This window comes from Neolamprologus multifasciatus, chromosome 1, assembly GCF_963576455.1.
Source record: "Neolamprologus multifasciatus chromosome 1, fNeoMul1.2, whole genome shotgun sequence".
Lineage (NCBI taxonomy): Eukaryota > Metazoa > Chordata > Actinopteri > Cichliformes > Cichlidae > Neolamprologus > Neolamprologus multifasciatus.
In genome coordinates, this window is record NC_140439.1 from 18,366,491 (window position 1) to 18,390,040 (window position 23,550).

General features: G+C 40.3%; 1 protein-coding gene across 1 annotated transcript in view; it reads right to left on the reverse strand.

Moving 5' to 3' along the window:
• Positions 1-23,550, reverse strand: part of tjp1a (tight junction protein 1a) — a 99,961-nt gene that overhangs the window by 27,491 nt on the left and 48,920 nt on the right.

A 23,550-nucleotide genomic window follows, 5' to 3' on the forward strand; every position in this document is an offset into this window, starting at 1 on the left:
TGGAGTACCAAAAGTCTGCATGTGAAAAGATTATGAATGACAGCAGCATGAGTAAAGTGCTGGCAGAGACTAACTGAGGCCTCAAAGATTGAGTGAGCATTCCTATATTATTCCTGGCTGGGTTAACTCAGAGAGCCAAAACAACCAAGATATTTAGCTGCTCATTTCTGCTGCTGTGTTGGATTAAACTGATTCCAGGCAGGCACATTCTGCCTTTACTTAGAAAGCTATATCATCATTTTTTCCCCTCTTTTTCCCCTTTAAATACAGGCCTTGCTTTTACTTTTACAATGTTTCATATGAAATATCCACACGAATAATGGGATTAATAATGCCTTTGAACTAATAAAATATTAGCTTGCAACATTCCTGCTATTATTGGGTCAAACAGATAGTCTTCAGTTTGTTTATCAAACATCACTGTTTATTTAAACTCCCACAGTGCTATGGATCTAGTTTTAAATTACAGCCTTCCTCCAGCTGATGAAGCAACACTGCTGTCATGTCTGCCTGCCTGCAGGGAGTGATGGTACAGCTGTCTGTGGCAGAGTGCTCAGTACAGTCCACTCGAAAGGAAACAGCAAAAAACCCCACTCAATCCACACCACTGCATGTTGAAGGGTGCTTATTTACTACACCTTCTTTAATCTTCCTAAAAAACAAAAGAAAAACCAAAAAAAAACACCATGTCATCTGTCCACCCTGTCATCGTGATAATCCCACTGCAGCACCCCTTCATTATCACCTAATCCCCAAACCATCTCACCCATCATCTTCGACATCATCATGGTCATTACTGTCATCACCGTCCCTTATCCTAAATATACAGCTTACAGGAGGTGCCAACTGCATGTGACCAACAGTCAGTGTCTGGTGTTTGCTGACATGCCTCACATAATAGTGTAGCTAAACACGAAGAAACCAGAAGATGGATGCGAGATCCTAGATACCTTCATTTGCTGAAATCAAATGAAAAGAATCAACCTGGTAAAAGGAGGAGACCAGAAGAGCCTTTCAAATAACCAAAAGTTATATTTCGGCTCAGGCTTCTAGCAAGCCTGAACATTTTTACGAGTGCAGAATATTTGCTGATTAATCTTACTGATAAACAACTCCGACTAAACGTGTAAAAATTGCATGTTTAAGTGCTTAAAATAATAGCAGGGTGTTTCTGTAATCACTAGCCTCTGCTGCTATTACTGGGCTTGTGGTCAGTCATTCCCATTTACTCCTCTGAACTCGATGCCAATGAATTATTTGGCTTGAATCTTTAGAATACAGTTAACCCCTTGATCCCAATTTCCATTGAAGCTCTGTGTGTATGTTATTTATGTCCATAATTGGAGTGGAGGGCTTGGGCATCCCCCTATTACCCCCCCCCCCACCCCCCCAAATCCCTCCTTCCCCTCCTGTCAGCCAGTATGATTCCCACAGAAACACTTCTATAGTGTGTGGGGACCTGACCCATTTAACCAAAGCACCCCCAACGACATTCCTAAACACATCCATTCCTGTAAAGTTTTTTGTGACATATCCGTCCATCCGTTCATCCATTCATTCAGCCAACAGTCCAGGCAGACGGGCAGAGTGGGGCTACGCTATAAAAAACAACAATGTCCTGGGGTCATGTGACCAGGCGATAAGGCGGCCTTGTTCTTTAACTGTGGGTTGCACTGATAGGCAGGGAGAGAGAGGAGCAGCAGGAGGGTGTGACTGCTGGCTGCATATAGATTCAATATATGGCATTGACAGTCATAATATTGTACATTAAACCGTAGGCATGTGATTGCTGAGAGAAGAGTTCCTGTTTGTTCCTCACACACACACACGCACACACACGCACGCACACACACGCACACACACGCACGCACACACACGCACGCACACACACGCACGCACACACACGCACACACACACACACGCACACACAACACTGAGCTGAATGTGTTCAGAAAACAAAAAGAAACTGGATGAAACTCATTTTGCTCCATCAAAACTAAGTGCTTTGAACATTGAAGCATCCCACACGTCCAAACCTACAGCGCTCACACGATGATGTCAAACCATGCTAGGGAGGGCGTACAGTTAGTACTGAGTGTATAAGCCATGAGGGGCAATAGGTTAATTACAAGACTCATAAGAAAAATGGGAAACTTACAGATAATGGCCTGGATTTAATTAACTTATTGAGTGGAGGCGGTATGAGAGAAAGCGTGCTTTTCGATTGAACTGCACATGTGTAAGATGTCAGCTGAAACTCCAATCACATCATAAGGCCTGAAAAAAAAAAAAAAATTGACTGTAATTTGGATTTAAGTGTAACAACACTGTCTTTACTGATGTTTCTAAGACTAAAAGGAGGTTCCCTAGTGACATATGCCACATAAGAAATACTGTGTTTATTATCAACACAAAGTTTACATTAAAGATGGTCAAGAAGAGAGACTGTGTCATCCTCTTAGTCTACTTCTAACATTTACCCTATTGGAACTACAGCTAGGCCTCTCAGATGAGATTACTGCGGTAATTAAACACTGTAATATGAAGTCCCGATTAACAGCCTTGCTGATTGAGTCTGAGATATAAGTAGGATGGAAAGCAGGCAGCAATGAAGCTTAAGGAAAACTGGGATAAGGGTAAATGAAAGCACTCCATGAGGAAAATAACTAGCATATTTAAAACAAAGGATCTATTAAGAGACATCAAAAGAATAACAAACACAGGCTCAAAAGTGCTAATTAATTGGTCTTTGGATACGGGAGGCAAGTGTGCTCTCATTTTATGTAAAACAAATAAACACAGACGGGAATTTTCTGTGTGGAAAAGATTTTATCAAACCCAAGCTCAGTGTCAAAAGGTAATTCGGTGAGCTCATGTTTTATTACAGTAATGTTTTCGATCATGCAAAAAAGATCAGTGAACACGTGGGGCCAAAACAAATATGAACACAAGTGTGTCTCGTTTTCTGGAGCAAAACAATATTAAAAATACACACGGGAACAAACGATGAGGATTATCTCTGAAGTCGCAGAGCTGCGTGAAACAATGGCGCGCTTGATGTTGCACAAACTGACGGCAGCCTAGTGTATTTATACAGCCATATTAGTCAGGCTTGAGCCCTGGCCAGTGAGGCCTAGGGCTGAGAAACAAAGAGCAGCCATCAAACTACACACATGTGTACTTGTCCGTACACACGAACAAACACACACCCACCAGCCATGATCTAACACTACAGGGCCTCTTTGTTCAAGCTACAGCCAGACTTACTTGGCCCTGCCTGGCTCACCACAACACGCAGTCCAGTACAGATGATAACAGCTCACTCAGGCTCTTCAAAGACACAGACTAATCCAGTTCTTTGGGTCATACTGATGAACCGACTGGAATGAAATGAATGATGAAAAGGACATTAATAACCTGCTGCAGAGAGAAATGATAAATAGTGTCCAGAGCATGCGTGGAAGTTTTCATCATGCGCATTTCAGTTCCTATAGTCTTCAAATGTGTGCACGTTTACAGATAATCTACACAAACTGTGTGCACAATGTCAGTGCATTAAATATGTGTACTACACACCGATCTATTCTGTGTAAACAAATTCAAGCATTCATCTGGAAACATCCACTAATGCAAAAACTTGGTCTCATACCCCCAGGTGGTGGCACTGACTACAAAATAGTAAGAAAAAAAACAACATATACAAATTATCTATCACCTTTACTCACTTAATCCAGTTATTAGCATGAAAGGATCCTGACAAAGCAGAAGGTGACCATGAGGTCATCTTATGAGTAATGCCATGGGCTAAGGGGAGGTTTTCAAGGAGAACAACACAAGCTCTTTATCAGTTTTTACCAATGAAACTGTTCTCCAGTAACCCATTACTCACCACCTCCCTTCATTTGAAGCACAGGAATGCTTTATAAAGAAGGCGTATCAAAGTCCAAGGTGCCGTTTTTGACAGCAACCCACGGGGTGAAAATGTGGGATGAGTAAAGAAGAAAAGATGAAAGATTTGGTCATCACTGACCTTTCTGCCGCAGAGTGAGAGCCACTCATTATTCACATTAAGTTATTCAGCGGCACAGAGAGAAATACTGAACTGCAGGCAAGCGAAAGCCAGTGTCGAGATGCCGACAAGTGTGAAGCAAATTCCTCCAAAGGTTTAGGTCACTGTGCCTGCTCCTCCCTGATAGCCTGAGGCAGGATGTAGGCAAGCACAGCCACAGCACCCACAGGAAAACACTCCATTTCCTGTTTGCAGGAAATAGCTCCAGCTTCCAGAGAAATCTCTGTGCAAACTATTAAAAACTATTCTGTGCATAGCGTTATCTCATAACATGAAACCTCACAGCTCACAGGGAGGGAACGTTAGAGGGGGAGTGGCCACCGCATGATGACCAGGAGGCTATTTATCTCACTGTGATCTTAATCAAATATACTAGGGTCACATTGCTGTTACTAGCTGACCCTGTTGCCAACCTGCTCAATTGTACTGCAGAAAGAAAAAGTTATTCATGTAAGCATATGTAGATTGAAGAGGAGTAGATGGGATGCACTGATGCGATCTTCTTAGCTGATACTGCTGTTGAAAGTACAAAGTTGGCTAACAGCAGCATTTCTACGTTTCATTTGTTCTCATTCAATTTTCTTTCTCAGCTAGCGAAGCCAATAAATATTCCTTTTTTAAAAAACACCTAACGTCTCTTTTTAATATACAACACGACAGATAAAAATCAGCTGCTAGCAACTACCATCTGTCATCTTTATTTGATCATGGGCTGATACCAGCTGATACCAATGTTTAACCAATTCTTCAATGCATCAGGTACAATAGAGAATGATATTAAGATGAATAGACTGGTGACTCTGACAGTATCACTACCCTTTACTAAAAAAAAACTCAGTCCTTCACTGGGGCATTTATATCCATGGAAACCATATCTCCCCTCCTAATAGACCCAAAGGAAAGAGTGAGGCAGCAGTACACTCAAACAACACTTAATTAGAGACACACACGCTCTTTCCGGAGGGCAAGCACTCAACAGCAAACAAATGCGATGTGTAAGCCTTAGTGGTATGCTTTTACATCCTGTCTTTCAGATTAATGTCTACTGTGCAGCTCCACGAAGAACACATTTAACAACAACCGCAAGAAAATGACTCCCGTCACCTTCAGCGGTAAACAGATGAATTCAGCAGCAGCAAATTTAAAGGCAGGTTGTTACTATGATGGGAGGAGAGAGGGCGCGCGGACGAGCGCTTGTAGCCAATAGGCAGATGACAATGACGGCGATGACGATGATGCAGAGCCTCAGTCAGCAATGATGTACAGTTGTGCTGACATGTTCAAATATGCTTGAGATGATTAGTTTCAAATAGCAGCTCTACTCTGTCACACAGCTCCTTGGAGAGAGAGAGGGGAAAAACTCCCCATCAGGACTCTCCTTAAAGCAACACCCAAGATACACAGTCACAAAAAATAAAACCATTCACACACACACGCACACACACACACCTCTGACTAAAATGATCTGACAGACTCAGTGCTAGAATAGTGAGGGTAGGAATAAAATACAAAACCTATAATCCAGGCTTTTGGATTAAAACATTAATCTGAGCCACGCTTCTCTATGAAGTCTACTGCTGCCGTCTCATGAGAGCAGACAGAACAGGATGGATGGATGGATGGATGGATAGATGTATAACACCTCTTGTCAGCAAGAAAGGCTCTTACAGTAAACTGCAGAACTGCTAAGACTAAAATGAAAGAAGCAGAACATGCATGCAAACAACCTTGTCTTAACCCTGAAGATGTCGGCCAACTAGGAAACGACCAGTCAAAGCTTGAACTAAATCTGATTCTGAATTCGATTTTGAGAGAATATCTTGTCAGTTAATTGAGTTACAGCCTCTGTAAAGAAATTGCTCATCTAGATCATTTATACAGAAGCTCTTAGCGTTTAACCAGATTATACTGGTGACTGCATTGATCTTTTTTAAGCATAATGTCCATTTGCAGCTTATATTTGTATCTAGATCTCAATGCAATGAATGCAGTGATGTTGTTGCTTCATTAGAGGCTCTGTGTCAGGTGCAGGCTCTTCTTGTCACTGACCACAGTGCAGCTCCACAGAGCTGGTGTGCAGTGGGCTGTTCACTGCTATCCACTGACCCAAACACACAGCTAGGCTAGGCTAGGCTAGGCTAACATCTCATGTGCAGCTTATCCAGCAGCAAAGTCAACTCAGCCCAACCACACTAATTGTTCTCTGCCTAGGGAGACAGGAAGTGCTGAGGTCATAGAGGACGACAGTAACTTCTGCTGTGATTCTGACTTTCCATTTTAAGTTTAGTTTAGGCTGCGAGTTTCTTAGATATTTAAAATTTTCAAACAGCCTCATTGACAGCAGTTTATACTTTGGTGATTTTTATCCAAGGAGTGGGCAATGTTTTGCTTAAACGAGCAGTTTTAGTTTTCTTTTGTTCTCTTTTTCTGTGTGCAGATGGGTGTGGAATGTACCAATGAAGATAAATCCAATGCATAAACATGCTTTAGAGGCTGTATTCAACTATTCTACTAAACATCAAACTATACGTGAGAAAGGGTTCAAATTTCTTTGACATCTTGAGAGGAAATCGCTTTACGAGTCAACCTCTTTCGTAGAATTTAACAGTGAGTTTATCAGCAGTCTTTGGTTTATCACATTAAACTATATGCAGGTATCTAGGTATCTATATTTTCAGTGGAGATAAAGCGTGGTATCCTGAATGCCATAAGGACATACAGGAGGTGAAACTTTTGTTTTGCCACTGTGAACTGTATCCAGAGAACACAAACATCCACTACTGTGCTTTATTTTTGTGTCAGTGGAAACAAACTGTCAGCCAAAGCACTGGAATGAAAACCAGATCCAGCACTTGGAACTCTGAATTGAGCCAATAACCGAACACACAACAATCAGTTTTCCCACCCTACCCCTCCCTTCCCACACATGCACACATTACAGGAATGCGCAGATAAGGAGACTAGGCTCTCACTCAGCTCATTTCTCATTCCAAATGGTTTCCCTCACATTACGCTCTGCAGCTTTCTGCCATAACCGCCCTCTCTGCTTCATTCTCGCTCCTTTTTCCTTTTCCTTTTAACACAGTGCTCAGTGAGCACGAAATGAAAACTCTGGCACAGATCAGCACAAGTGAAAATGTGAGTGTAATGAGAACGGGACTGAGGTGACTTAATATGAGGGAAACAAAATATATTAGATTCAGATTTCGGTGAAAAATGACAATAACCCACAGTGGCTTTCAATATAAGTGATCGTCTATTTACCTGAAGACATGTGCTGCCATGTACTGTGATACATGTTGGCTCAGAGGTATGATAAATTCAGTACTTCAGGGGTACTAAAATCTAAATTACTCTTAGTAATTTAATTAATAACCAATGACAAGAAACCGCAAGTTCAACAAGAAAATTTACCTATAATATATATTATAGGTCAATTTATATACAAATTTAAACAAGAATCTCAGTTACGTTTTGGGCATCAAAGTAAGCATGGGCAATAGCTTGAATATACTTAATGTTTGGCAGCTTGCTCTGAGTGTCACATCTTTTTTTTTTTTTTTTTCAAATGCGATACAAAAAAAGCGCACCCTCCCCCACCCAGAGAAACAACTTTTCTGTGCAAATGTGTGCAGACCTGGTTGCATAGACAGTATAACAGATGTACGTTTAAGTTATGGTTACATTAAGTTTCAGAAAAAAATTTTTTTCAAACTGGTGACATGAACGTGATTTTAATTAGTCAATGAATGTGCAATTTCACAGTCAGAGCCACCCCTCGCTTGTCAAATCCAGGTTTAAAACACCAAGATGACAACCATGCAAAGGCTCAACTCAGCTCCAAAACAGGACTTTAAAAACCAGTGGATGGGATCACAGTCCATCTTTATGTACCATGTATGGCTGCGCAGCCACATCCCCTCAGTCTATAATGTGCTACTAGCAACTTGATAAGTGGATTAAACAAAGACTGTCATTCTGGTTTCGAAAAGAGAAAAACAAATACAGAGTGAATAGCAATTACACTGTTAGCCCAAATTTTCTCCTCCCCAAACTTGAGATCAGCAAATAACTGTAATGCTAAGTTGATGTACTAGCACGGAGGGCATCCTTCTCTAGTCTGTGTATCTTGGTAACACTGTTGTGCATCTCTCAGCTTGTTTGTGTCTTGCTAGCTTGCCAGAAACTTCCCCGGCTGCGGTTTGTGCCTGGCAAAGGAGTGAAATACAACCATTTGACAGGCACTCAGCCAAGGCTTAGTTACAACTCTCGGCTGTTGAGATGGGAGAGTCAAATGGAAAGCACTGGATTGACACTGACAATTGATTTATATTAAAGTTACGATTTTCATTAGCTCATCGGGTATGATGGGAAACAGACACACATTGTCAGGAGATAAAAAGCTGTTCAAAGAAGGAAGATTATAGTGGGAGCATCAGGATGTCAGGTGCAATGTCAGGGCAATGGCAAACCATTTATACATTTTCATTTCGTATCTAAAATTGCTCAAAAAATAGATATGAACGTTTAAATGTTTTCAACTATTGTGCTTGTGGGACTTTATGCAAACACTGTGTGCAAAGGGTAAACTGAGCATTTATACAAGTAGTTAGCCAAGCTGTCAATGCTTGTGGTATGCCTTTTCCTGGCGTTTAAATCAACACGAAGATTATGTTAAAATAAGTATCAAAATGAAAAATATTCATGGAGAGCCTAACCATTTCATTTGACACACAGCGGGTTGTTTTATGGCAAAGCCAAGCAGCAGAGTTCAAAGCGTGCCCGTGTTACACACTAAATACTGACAAAACACTGGCATTCTTCATTTATGTAAATTATGGTTTCTGCTGCGGCTGGAAGTCACTGTACTACATAGACCAAGGAGGAAAACACACGCGCATGCACACATTAAACACAGGTGTGACTCAGCAATGCCTCTTTCTGCTGTACTAATGTCACTCCAGGAGTGGCAAAATTAGTCCAAGCAGCAAAAACCACTGTACAGAGCGTTTGTGAGCTTACGAAGATAAGAGCAGAATTTAGTAATCCACAGAAGTGGATTACTAAATTCTAAACGATGCCTTTCGCATTGCACAACATTCCCAAACTACGCAACTCAGAAACCACAACTCATAGTGAGCAGAGTCACATGGTGCCATAAAACGAGAGGCCCAACCCACTCAATGGCATTCCCAAGCTTTCTGAGGACTTTGCTACAATGGGCATGTTGTGGGCCAGAATCTATAGTGAATTAATGAGTTACCATTGAGCACAAATTTTCCCAGCACTTAAATGGCAACACAATTACCGTTCCACAAAGTGATGGTAGATCGGGAGGGGTCAGTGCATTCTTTACAAAGATGTACAACTACAGAGAGACAACAACACCCAAAACTACTCCAAGACAACAAGAAGAAATATTGAGCAAGGAAGATTATCTTTGGAATTCATCTAATTAGAATACGCTTACCTCACTATTCAGTAATGTAGAACATGCAGTAACCAAAAGGTGTAGGTCATTTAAGTATTATTAATATTATCTGAATCTATGAATCTTTGTATTGCTTGCTAAAAATGAGACATTCACATGTTAAAAAAAAAAGAGAGATTTTTTTTCACTTTTCAATTGATTTCAATTGATATTTTACCTTAAGTAGTACGTTTTTGTTATCTTACAATATATTTGATTATTTTATTTTATTGAATCATTTCACTGTTTTCCTGACCCCCGCAAAAAAGGGAATAAATAACAACACATACAAATAAAAACAAAGGGAAACAAAATTGCATCATTTGGGGCTTTGGCAATAAAGCCATAAACACAGCTGGTCAATATAAAGTTGACAGAACTCATTCCTTCCATGTTTTGACAAACAACACGAACGGCCAATGACAATGAGAACATGGCCACACTGAACCAATCATGTGACTGGAATAGAGTATGAGCCACGTCAGGTTAGGCTGACACACAAAGCACAAAGTGTAGTGCAGCAGATGTACAAACATTTGAACTACCGCAGCCATACACACCAGTATTTGGGGGTGTTAGCAAGATAAAAGGGAGAAATTTGGGCTATTTAAAGTCCGAAATAGAAGCAGAGTAGGACTGTGTCGAAGGCAGGTAACACCACAAGTCATGTGAAGCAGCGCCGTACTTTAGATTACACACAATGCAAAACCATACAGTCTCAGACTCTTTCTTCCATACCATACCTTACCACAAAAACTTTACTGTAAAAGCACAGTCAAAAATATTAGATTTAACTCTGTGATTTACGTAACTGGCTCTCATTACCAACTTGGCCATAAACATTTCTGTCAGACAGCACTGAGACACTACTGCACTTCTTGCGTCTTTTTAAATAATGTATTTTTGTTTTGCTTTGGAGCAAAGGGTGACCACAATTGAGTAAATGTACAAGTTTGTTTACCCTCCCCCTCATGTTCACACGTGAAACATTTCTTAAATTCAACTCAATTCAATTTTTTTATATAGCAGCAAATCACAATAACAGCTGCCTCAAGGTGCTACTGAGGATATGTTCATAATGTTTTTTTGTCTATTGATTTGTAGTTTTTCAAACTGTTTGACATTATTGGCAATCTTAAAAAAAGGAAATCTACAGTATACAGGTGTTTTTATATGTTTATTTTTGTATGAATATCTACTGTATTTATTTAGAACTGACCAAAGAATTTAGTTTTCCATTTTGTTTGTGTTCTTCTCTAACACTTTAGAGCGTATTACTTGTACGAATTAAGATTTTACCCTATTTTATATTCCTATGTTACTAATTTAAAATGTATTCAAAGTTTTCTACTGTTCTACAGTGTATTTATCTTCATCTGACTAAAAATAAAAAATACTTAAACCAAAATTAACCTCCTCTCTGCACATATCAGCAGTAAAAATGAACCTTGAAGCTTGCGATATATATTGATAAACTGCGGTGAAAAAAATGACAGTGATAAGATTCCCATAATCAGTGCGTCCTTATCCCTTGTGTTACAGTGATTCATGCAGATAACCATCGATGATCTGGTGTGTAAGCACTGCAAATGTCTTGTCATAGCAGTACAACTGCTATGCATAAGCACATGAAGCTAAAGCATCTCAGAGGGCAAATACAACAAGTAAGCACAGTCCTGTTTAATTTCAGTCCTACCCAAGCATGATACATGGTTATCAGCATGCAGAATGTGTGGGAGCTTAGCTGTACATATTACTCCAGTGATGAAAAGAATCCATTTCATTTGAGTTTTTAAGTCAACAGCCTTAAAAGCTTTTCTTTCTTTCTTTCTTTTTTAAATTTGACCAAGAATCTTACATAATTAATGTTATAATACAGCAGGAATGTGAAAATTACAAGATGATCAATGAATAAAATGCTGTATTATGTCTTTGGAGAACCTTTAGAATAATGATTATGAATATCGGGATTAATAAAGTATTCTGATTACCAAGGTGGAGAAACACCTGGTGACTCACTAAGCATTTGTTATTTTTATCTTTGTTTATACGTTTCCATATGCAATCAATTTACTAGCAAACAAATCCCTTGCTCTTATTTTTAATTTCAAACACTGCAAACCAGCTACCTCTAACGCATCTCTTTCTTTGATTTTTTTTACTTTTTTTACTAGCTGCTTCTCATTCTGCAATCAGACTCACTAACTCAGCTGGCAATGGTGGAACTGATTCTGCACTGGAGATCTATTGCGAGCTGTGGTTACAGAGCAGAACGAGAACTTGACTAGCCAGCTGCAAGTTGGTGGAGTCTCTCAGCAGAATAGGAGGCACACTAGAGAGGCAGCAGAATATATTGGCTCCTTTTTACTTTGTTTAAACTCAAAAAGGGAACTAGGGAATTCAAATATTTGAAGAGTAAAAACTTTTTTTAATCATTCATTCAGGACAGCATGCGTGTGGACGTGCACATGTACAAGAACCTAACCAAGGGAAACACTTATAGTCCCACTATTACAACTACAACCTAGAGACATTAGAGAGTGAGTTAGAGATTGCAGGTTCACCAAGTTGTTTCCTTTATGAAAATGACATGCTACAAAGGCTACAGAACAATGACATCGTTTAGGTTCCGTGTATGTCCCATGTTTACTCTGTAATTCTGCCTGCCACTAGGTTTGAAGTGTCCCAGAAAAATGGAGGCTCAATTGTGCTACCCAAACACTGCTGACTGCCAATTTAACAGAAAAAGCAGAGGATGCAATTTTTTTTACCTTACCACCTTAAGCAAACGATCTTTTAAAGCAACAAATATCAAGTTTAAAAATTTACTAGTATGACAGCAGTTCCCCAAACACTGAACAATACAGTTTACAGGCCCCATCTATTTTACACTAAAGCTGAGGAACAGATATAGAGACAGAGAGGAAGATAAAGGATTCCAAACTAACAGCAAGAGAAGATAAGGATGGACAAAGGGTTGTTTATAGAGAGTGCTTAAGCTGTTGATAATGCTTAATGATGATGAATGATGGGCTCTTGCCTACAACATGGTGCTGGGATCAAATTGCTTGATTATCACGTAACAAATGCACTGATGGGAGAGTTGAGGGAGAACAGCAGTGACAGCTGAGGATGATTCGGTGAATATATAATACCAATTCTAAGCTAATATGTCACCAGCAGGCAGAATATGTGTTGATATTAGACTAGTGTATGAACACAGAACCTTTTTTTATAGAAACAGTTTGCTAAATTTTAAAAAAGCAAATTCATGAGGATCAATTCTGACATCTGATTATTCCAAAATTTGAGCTTAAGCTGCAGAAAGTGTCTTCCATAGGCGGGCGACTGGCTGCCAAAATGAAAAGACAGTGCAGTGCTCCCAACACTGTGGAAGATAAGCAAATGAACACACGGCAGGCAGAGACAGAAAGTAAAAGAGCGAGAGAGAGATTGTGTGTATGTGTGTGTGTAGGCATGTAGGGCAACAAGCCTTGGGATGAATCTGTTCCAGTCTCTTTCTCTCTCCCCTAACCAGCTGAGCCACGGCTGCCACATGCACTCTCTCTTGTACCTCCCCTCTTCCTCTCTCTCATAGTCTCTCTCTTGGTCTCACTCTGTCTCTCTCTCAAACACACACACACACACACACACACACCCACACCCACACACACACACACACACACACACACACACACACACACACACAGTGTTAAATCCCTTATGCCTGTAGCTGGAATGATAAATCCCTGCGGAGTCCTGCACTGCACTGCCCTGCCAGAAAGGACGCAGGGTCGGCTTGGAGTGGTCCTTGCTTGGCTGGATGGGCTTTATAGTAAGGAACAAGAAACTATCAAAGAGTAACAACAGAGAAATTTGAATCTCAATCACTGGTATTAGCAGGTACGAGACAGGTGGTGAATTATTTGATTCCCACAGCCCTAGATGACATTACAACTGCGAATGAACAAGTCTATCTTCCAGAGGGAGCTACATGACATTTAAACTTAACATTAAAGCTCGTCATAACTAAAGCAAACTTCCTGGGCAGACCCCTGCTATGATCTTTTTTGCATGAAACAACGAGCTTGTACAACCTCGCACAGACACACAACATGTTCAGTTTTCAGCCCAGTCAGTTTCAAGAGTGAGCCACAACAAAACAAACGCATCATCAAACCCCAAACCTTTACAGCTACTAAAATCAAATGCAATTCATCAAGTTGTTCATTGCCAACTTAATGCATCCTGTTTTAAACTGCCTATGGTGGCAGGAGAAAGCAAGAGTTCACACCACACCAATGCTATTGCACAAAATCAGAGATGTGGAACAATCACATCCAAGGATGTGGTGCGCTCATTTAGTAAACTGCAAGGATTCACACTGATGTCTCAGTGAAGCAATCACATCCATGGAAAAGAGACAGAAATGCTTATATTCATACCGCATGAGAAAAAACAAAGAATTAACAAGGAGTGTTAGTGGTATTTAACATTTAAGGTTATTTGTAATTCCAGTCAACATAGGATTACTGATCATTAATCTGTTGTTCACCAGTTTCACAACAACCATCTCAAGACAGAGCACAGCATCAACTGTAATGCAATGCATTAAACAAAATGTGTGGACTACTAGTGCTATGCCACAAAAGCCTCTGGCCCACACTGGGAAATTCAATTTATTCCCTCTATTTTAATGTTACATTTGAATTAAATCAAAGCAGATATTAATGGGCTAGACTAAAGTTACAATGCCACGATTATAGAAGACAGAAGCAGTCTTTTAAGATCTGCCATGTGACTCAGATTATAGCCGGTGCATCTCTCCCTCCCGCTCCTTCCTTTTCTCCATTTCACCCCTCCGATAACCCCTCCTCCCTCAGAAGGCATTTTCTGTTTTCCTTCTCTCTTTCTCTCTCTGCTATCCACCTGCCTCCTGCTGTGTGTATCTGCCCTGGATTTCCCTCCAGAGATGAAAGGATAAGCAGGTCAGATATCCTTGATAACTGCCACACTTTCGAGTCCCCTGATGTTGAAACATCACAAGCAGCTGCTTTCTTTCAGTGCGTTCACTTAAAGTACGGCACGAGGTGATGCCTACAGCATAACAGTTCACTATCTGGCTCTTCTGCAACATAACCACTCTTAAAGTAAGTTTATGCTGCGTGTGTTTTAAAAGTTACATTGTGTCTTTTTTCATGGATCAATGCCTCAACATTTGTCCCAGACAAAATAGCATGTTTAGATTTGTCCCCGGCTGGGACCAATTAACCAAAAAACAAACAAAACACAAAATAACTGAAGTCCAGCTGCAGCAACAACCTCCCGGCTGCTGCCTTCAACTGGCATCCCTCTCATCCTATACAAAGATAGCTTAGACCTGCTCTTAAAAGGGCTGAGACAGGACTTTGAATCAAGAGCTAATCAAAGATCCATCTGTAGGTGTGTTTGGGATTTTGGTCTCCTTTGAGGTTCTCAAAAGATCGCAGAGCTGCTGCGTACTCAGACAGGAGAAAGGCAGGACCCACCCTCCACTCATCACTCTTTGCCATGTGCAGATCTCAAAATGACCTTCAGCAAGACCAAGAGTGGGCGAGTGGGCGTCCACAACGCCCAGCATTTGTGCAAAACAGGCTGTATGCAATGACAAACATGTGTAAACACATCTGCATGTACAAATATCTATTCTATCATGTGACCACATCTGTTTTGAACAACGTCCCGTCTTCATGGATATTCCTAAAAATATTTTGGGAGTTTTTATTTGTTCACACTTGTTAGGGGACAACAAAAGCTGTGTGAACACTTCATAGAAGTGTATCTGCAAAAACCTGGATAAATAATTAATAAACTCATGGTGCAACTCTGTGTCAAAGACACAAGGCGACACAAGTGCTGATATATTAATCACTTGCCATATAAGTCCCAGTTCTTCAAAAAGATAAAGAGCTTAAGACACGTGACAAAAACATCATCAGGACTCTTTCTCTCTTTAGCACTTGCTTGTCTAATTGCATTTCCCTCCTTCAGTGATGTAAATGGAGATGTGTAATCATCAAAGCAAAACAGAGGCTGTTCTTGGCCCGCTGTGCAACTCTAATTAATACAACCTCCTCCATCCAAACGTAATTTCCATTTATTTCAGTCCGTCTACTCAAAACACAGCCGTCTAAAAAGCCAGAGGGATGGCTGTTTCTCTAAACTGCATCTCTTTTCTTGTACATTCAAAGAAGTAAGCAGGGATGACTGAAGGCCAAACACACAGTATGAGGCCAACATTTAGTGTAGTGAAGGAAAGTTAAGGCCAACTCCTCGCTGGATTAACGTGTATTCATTTTCAAGTAGTTAGATATCAGCTAAATGACTGATTATATTACATAGTGATTTAATGAAAATCCATAAATGCTAGGTATGACAAGTCTAGTCTTAAAATCATTACTTAAACACTTCACTAAATTCTGGAAACAAACGCAGCCAGATATAGTTTCTTTTCTCTTCCCAGTGCCACAACATGACCTTTGGCACCCAATGGAAAGAGGTTTCCCTTTCAGTCTTATGACAGAGACATATTCTCCCCAAACTGTTATTTTATTCTGCAGATCTACCAAAACAAACTGAAAAGCAGCTTGAACTAAGATTAGGCTAGATAAAAGGCTTTACTCCTATTCACTCTAATATCCTTATAACAACTGAGTGGAAGTTAAATGCTTATAATAAATCACACTAACCCAATGGCACACTAGCAGTGGACAGTATTGTGCAATAACACCAGTGACCTCTGAGACATGAGGCCAACACACCCACATATGTAACTCTATTCCAGAAACAATGCACCGCAACATTTTATTACAGTTGATCATCAACTATGGAATTCTGTGGAATGTGACAAATACCGGTGTGGCATAGGAATCCACCGCTACTCATTAGCGGGAGTTAACATGTGGCTATTGATGCTGGACTGCAAATAACGTTAAGAGCACAGCTAACAGCAGGAATACAGGAACGCTAGCACAGTCAAACAGAAGCTATAAGTTTTATTATTGACAGTGGAAGATGGAATTTTTTTAAAAAAATGTTTGGGTTTCTTTTTTTGGCTCCGTTTCTTGAATTTGAAAAGAAGACCCTTGGTTTTGAGAAGTAAGTGTGAACAGTTATCCAAGGCTGAAACATAACCTTCCCATTAGGGATTGTTTCTGGCATGAGTTTTGAATACGAAAATATTAAGTAAGTTACAAAATTGTATCCTGGTTTTTTTAGCTGTTTTTTTGTCCAAAATATATTTTTTTGTGTTGTTTTTTTTTTTAAACCTCCGCATGATAGGATGTAATGGGTGATAAGGCACCTAAGAAAGTTTTTGTTGAACAACAACCTTTTAAAAAGAATGTACTTTCAAATACCAGGCATGAAACTGATAAAACGTGTTCGCTGTTGCGATTAGACAATACTGAACAAACAGGAAAAACATGCAAAGCCAAAGATGACTACAGCCACAAAGAACTCTTTAAATAATAAACAGTAACGAGCCCCCTGCAAACTACGTCAGGTTAAACAAGCATGTCGCAACTGTACCAAAACTACGTGAGGGTGATCTTCCAAGAAAAGTCAAGCAGTTTCCAGTAAAAATCTAACAGTATTTTTGTTTTACATACCCATCCCTGCTTCCCATAACTAGAAAGTGTTAAATTACACTAATTCATCAAACTGAGCCATGAACTGGAGCAACAGCATCAACTGGAACCTGTCCCAACAACTACATAGATAATGAAACAGGAGGCTAACTGACTAGTCTGAAAATAAGAAAACACAAAAAAAGTGTGGCTAACGTTTGCAGTGCCAGCAAGTCTACACACTCGCTTTCTTTAAAATGGTCATCTGTGTTTATCTTGCATTTCATTCTGCCACAGCCCATTTTTTATCTTCTAGATGACAATACAATACAAAACATCTATCCTACTTTCCAACTTGCTGATCTAAAATGTTAAGGCACTGGCATGCAGAGAGAGGGTGGCTATGTAAAACTGTAGCTCTAACAATGAAAATATGAATAATACTGACGTGGCATGACAGTTTGGCCACACCAGCTTTTATCCACTGGTGCCAACTATCAAAGGTAACAAGCTTGATCATCTAGTGAAATAATCAACCAACCTGCCCTTACTAGGTGTAATGGTCAGACAACTATGGTTCTTCAGCTCCCGCCTTCATCAGTGTTACTAAACCTATAGTCATTCCATAATATTAGCGGATGTGGGCTATTGTTGCTTAACTACTAATGCTAACACTTTTTCCAGACAACACAGAAAAGCTTTTATTCACAAACATATAAAGAAAATGTTAGCTAGTTTAATTAAGTTAGCAATCATGTTAGACCTAAACAAAAGATATTTTCTACCCTTTTTGGTCTACTTCTGAGTTTAATCAGTGAAACTGGCTGCTTGTGATCTAGCAGAGTGCTAAAAGTAACCAGCTGAAACTGCCATCGTGATGGTAGTTTCACTTTAAACAGACAGTCCTACCTGGTGTAGTAAAAGTCAGCGTTTCAGCACAGATTCCCCAAGAGACAGAGAACAACTGAAGACTGAAGAGCTAATTTTACACCAATCAGCATATTAACCACAGCGGGCTCATTACCAGCCTCAAGTATCACTCAGTAGTGAGTTGCATGAGAAGGTGTGACTACAGCCATAAGATACAGTACAACATGTCGTCATCAGCTTGCATGAGGGAGGAGGTTTCGTCTGACTGGAACAACCGCCCAAACCTGAATCTCACTACTTGTGATAGACAAACACAGCACATTCCTAACTCGTCAAAGTGAGGAAAAAACTAATAAACAGTAAAACCCTAAAAGACAAAAGACTACACAATAGACTTTGGGAGGTGTTTTAGAGCCAACATGAGGTCTAATCTACTTAAATTCTCTTTCCACAATTTTTTTTTTATTTAGACATGAGTAAAATACAAGTGGTTTATAAAACAGCACAATCACATGTGTGTAACTGTTTTGCTAATAAACGCCTGGTATACATCATACCATCAGTACACAGCTTACATTTTATATAAACTAGGAAATTATCAAGGCTTAGCAGATATTTAGACAGATGAATGGATAATTACACACAGCAGGGACCTGAGAGGCATGCTATGGGACGTCCCAGTACAATCAACTTAATTTAGAGTTAGACCACCTACAATAAGATTGCTTCCTACTTATGGAAAGTGGTGTTTTCATCATCTTCGCAGCAATACTGACAGTTTTGCGGGCGTTTCCTGTGTAGTGTAGTGTTAAATCCCCCCCAGACGCAATGTACTTTGTGGTCTGATCCATTCTTGGGTCTCTGAAATGTAAAGAAAAGAAGATCCCGTAGCAGAATTCCTGCCTCAGAGGCTCACTTACTTTTCATATCCATGGGGATTTCCTGCCACCATTTTAATAAAATGAGGACTAAAAATCAACAGGTAGCTCAGCTGAGACATGGTATAAAAACCACCAGGCGATTTAACACTGACAATCAATATAAGACAGATCATTTTAATCTAGCTCACTAGAAACTGCATAGTTGCTTGTAGGCTGTGTTACAAGGTGTGGATTTCAAAACACCCTCTGAGCCACACACACACACACATACACAGAGATGAAAACACCACCACCACTAAGCATCCTTCACTACCACAAGCCTACTGATATTCTACAAACTTATAAACAGCTGATTGACTGGAAAATTTACCTTTGTTTGTATTTTGGCCCGTGCTAGCCTTCGAATATATCATACGCGTTACATAAGCCAGCAGCATAATGTCCACACAAGATTTTTTTTTTTTTCCCTGCCAGGTACCCACCTTATTTGAAGCTCTGGAGGTCATTTCCCCCGCTATTCCGGTTGAAAAGTGGCAGCTTAAAAGTTGTCCCTGTCTCTGTTTTGATAATCACTTGGCTGAGTGCGCTATTTTCCCTCCAGTCCAGTTCACTTTTCGCCCAGCTGCCGCCACGCCGGGCTACGTTGTTATTTTATTTGATCCAGGACGACGGGAAACGCCACGAATAGCCGTGTGGAAAGTCTAAAGTTCATTTTCTTATCTTCGCCACCAGAATCGTTAGTCCACTCGGGTACAAAGTCATGGAAGAAGTGTGGGTTGTGGGGATGGAGAAAAAAGGAAAGTACGACCCAAACAAGACCTCCTTACTTTGGTATTTCCGTCGCTAACCTCTGGATGAAAAGTTGGAAAGAGTAGGCATCACCAGGACGGTGTGCAGCAATGGCAGGCTGAGTAAACCTTTCCCTGCTCTCCGCTCACTGAGCAACGGCCGTGTCGTCTCTGTACGGAGCGGACCATTGCCTAAGTAGGGGTGTGAGTTCACGGGAGAAACAGAGGCATCGCGCATTTACTTTATTTATGACCATCCTATCATCATTTTCCTGTTAAACTTTACCCATCCATATATTATTACCTCATCGCGTTTTTGTTTTTATTCTTGTTCTGAATCTACTTTTACCGCTGCCGATAAAGTGCACACCCCCACGATCGCTTGGAATTAACAGTCCGGGATACAATGAGGAGAAGCGACGCCGCTGTCCCTGCTGATGCTGAATGCTCACTTTCCCTGTGTGACGAGGGAATGGTTTATTACACAAGGACTACTGCAGTCTTTGAAATCTTAATTTTGTAGGAGAGGGAAATCGCAGCTTGCACTCTGTTTATAAATACACCTTTTGGGCCTTTTTGTTTAGAAAAGTGAAATTCACCGCATATCGGCTTGGAAAAAAAAATAGGCCACGGGATGCCTGCCCTTAGAGCAAAACAACGTGAGCAGAATATCTAAAGTTAGTTGCATAAGGAATGATCGAGACTCTATCCCCTGTCCTGTTTGTGTGAGTCGTATTGGGGCAGTTAGCTTGGCAGATTACAAAATGAGTCGATAAACTAAATAGGGAGACCGTATTTAAAAGCACGTATAGGTACAACCGGCGTTTGCGGTTGATAAGTCACCTCACAGGAAACCCCAAAAGCCAATGCAGTGAAATTTCTATGACTTCCTAAACCAGAACCCGCCCTCAGGATGCAACAATCTCAGTTTGCACTGTTTCACAGTTTACTTCTCTTTCCAGCAAACGATGCCTTTGAAATATTAAAATAGAGGAGAAGAGATGACGAAGTTTTCAGTGTCCAGCCATACGGTGAACGTGAAGAGGAGCATATGAACACAAAGACACACCCTGTCTTTTTCCAAACAAACCGAGCAATCTCATCCCCTAATCTATCTCCTCTAATGATCACTTCCTCTGTGCCTCCAACGTGGAGGAGGGTTTGGAGACAGTGTAGGTGGTCTAAGGAGTTAATTCCACCAGATCTAATCCAACAAGGAAAAAAAATACCACCAAGCAGAAGTGTCAGGTTATATATTGAAGACTGCAAGTAAATGGTCACCACTGGAAAAGGCTAGGTCAAGTTGAGAAGAGGATCAACACAGACAAAGAACTCTAAAACCTGCAGCCATAATTAACACAGGGACACACATGACCACTTTTAAAGTATATTAAAGGAAAAGATTCCTGGTAACGTTTTTACAACAGTCTTGCAAAAGTGCATGCACAAAACAGGCAAAAAAAAAAACCCATTTAAACCAGGGCATACGTACTAGTATGGATGCAAGTCGCTCGCTCCTTCTGAAGCTCCTTAAACGCCTGTCAGGATCCATCAGGGCAGACAGCAGGATGTTTAACATGGTCACTCAGGTGTCAACTAACAATAATTTAAAATCTAAATAGGCAATTTGAAAAAAAATACAACTAACCGCCTTTAAAAATGGCACTAAAATGACAAAAAAAACAGAAGTAAGTCCTCTGCTGCTCGCATCTCACTCTCATCAGCAGCTGTGATGGTACCTCAGATGTTCTTACAGAGAGGATCGGGACATTAGTGACACGTGTGATCAAATCTATCTTTGTCCTCTATGCTTGCATCCCTGATCCCATCTCTATTTTTTCTTTCTCACTCTCACAAATGCACACACACACACACACACAAGCACGGAGATGTAGCTCTTTTTGGACAACAGGCAGCTTCAAAGCTCAGGTGCGCTCATGGAAGAGCAGGCACATGGAAAACAAAAGCGAACATGCAGACCTGCATTCGGCTGGAGCACATCACAAGGTTCACTCAACCCTGCCGCTCCTGCAGCGAAAAGCCTAATGTAGAATGAAACCGCTTAATGTGCACCGCACACCCCAAAAATGTAAAACTGGATGTAGATGCGCCTACAAACATTGAGGCACTGAATTACACTATGATGAATAAAGAAGAATGCAATGTTTGATCTATACCAGTTGTTTAACACGGGAGAAAGCTTCTAAGCAGATGTTGACTCCCTGTTTTCATCTGTCCTGAGTTAGGAGTCTCTGAGAGGCCATCTGATCCCTCCTGCTCTCTGTTGACTCAAGGCTGCTTTGCAGATCCAGCACGGGTTTCTTTGTTTCTTTATGCTAATAGAAACCTTCTGGACAGACAAGAGCAACTGAAGTTCTCTATGTCACACAAGTGAAGTATAGCTAATCCTCAATAATAAATCTGTTAATATGCAGGTATCTTTTTTTTTTTTAAATTATTATACACAACTGTGTGTTGCTTTTTCAGTGAGATTAGTTTACAATGCAATCAGTTGCAGTTTTATACTTTAAATATACTTTTCAACTGGATTTTATGAAAGAAGAAGAAAAAAGTACAAGGGGAAGGGGTGTGGTATGAATCGTTAATGATCAGCATATAATGTCACATTTCTGGTAAGAGGTCAATTGTTTTTAACCAGATTAGTATCATATGACAGGATTAGTAGGCATCTCACCAATGCACCCCTGACCTTCTAGATCAATATTGCTCAGGGTTTGTGAGGACTTAAGCTTTGTGTGGAGTTCTGGATTGTGGGATTTGATTTCAGTGTTTAGTGAAACAAGAACTTATTCAATGAATTCTCTTCTTAACCAAATACTTTGGCCTGGGTTCATTTCTGTCATTCATATAGAAAAAAGTTCAAAGTGTCTGTTCATTACACATTTAGATTGCGTGTCATATGTTGTAGGAAATTTTAGGTGAAAATAACATAAAACTATTTGCTGTTCTCTCAGTTTCCCTCCTACCTTTCCCTCCTCGTGTGTGTGTGTGTGTGTGAGAGAGAGAGGAAGAGAGAGGCGTTATTCTTGCACTAACTGCTCTCATCATTCAAGGTTTCAGCCAGTAGCAACAAAATGAAGGGCTGCAATGTAGCCTTTGTGTAGTCAAGTAGGACAAGAAGACAAAGTACACATGCCATTGAGTGCAAGACGTGCAACAAACACACACACACATAGACACCGTGAATCTAGAAGTACAGAGTTAAACTAAAGGAAATTAGGAAATTTAAGGATATACTTTAAATAAATTCTTATCCTTCAATTGTAGTCAAAACCTAATGATGCTGTGTGTCCGCCAGACCCATGGGCTCACACATGTGGGCTCAGGAATTCAAGAAACATGGATTTAACATGTCATAAAAAAATAGTTTGATCTCCAAGGTCAAATTTATTGATCTATAAAACCATGAAAATCAAAAACAGACATTCCACTATGCAGATAATTCGAAACACTGGGTAAAAAAACACAATAGTATAACAAACTGCCCAAAGCCTTTCATTATCTGAGCTGATATCTCACCACATGTCAGAAAAGGGTTCTCGCAGAGGACACACAGTGCCGAGGAGTTCACGCTCATAGCCTCTAAACCTGTTGACGCGACCAGTCATGAGTCATCAATCAAGCCCGATTACATACAGCACACATTATTTTGGAGGAGCTTTGCACAGATAAACCGAACCGAGAATGGCATTATTTTTAAAAGCAGCTGGCTTGTCGTCCCTGCCATTGTCAGTTATATATATTTTTTTATCCAAATCATTCACAACCACAGTGGAAGTTAGCGTGCACGAGAACAGTCTGAAGTGCTGTTATTTCGAGCGACACGTAGTTCCACTTCTTCTTG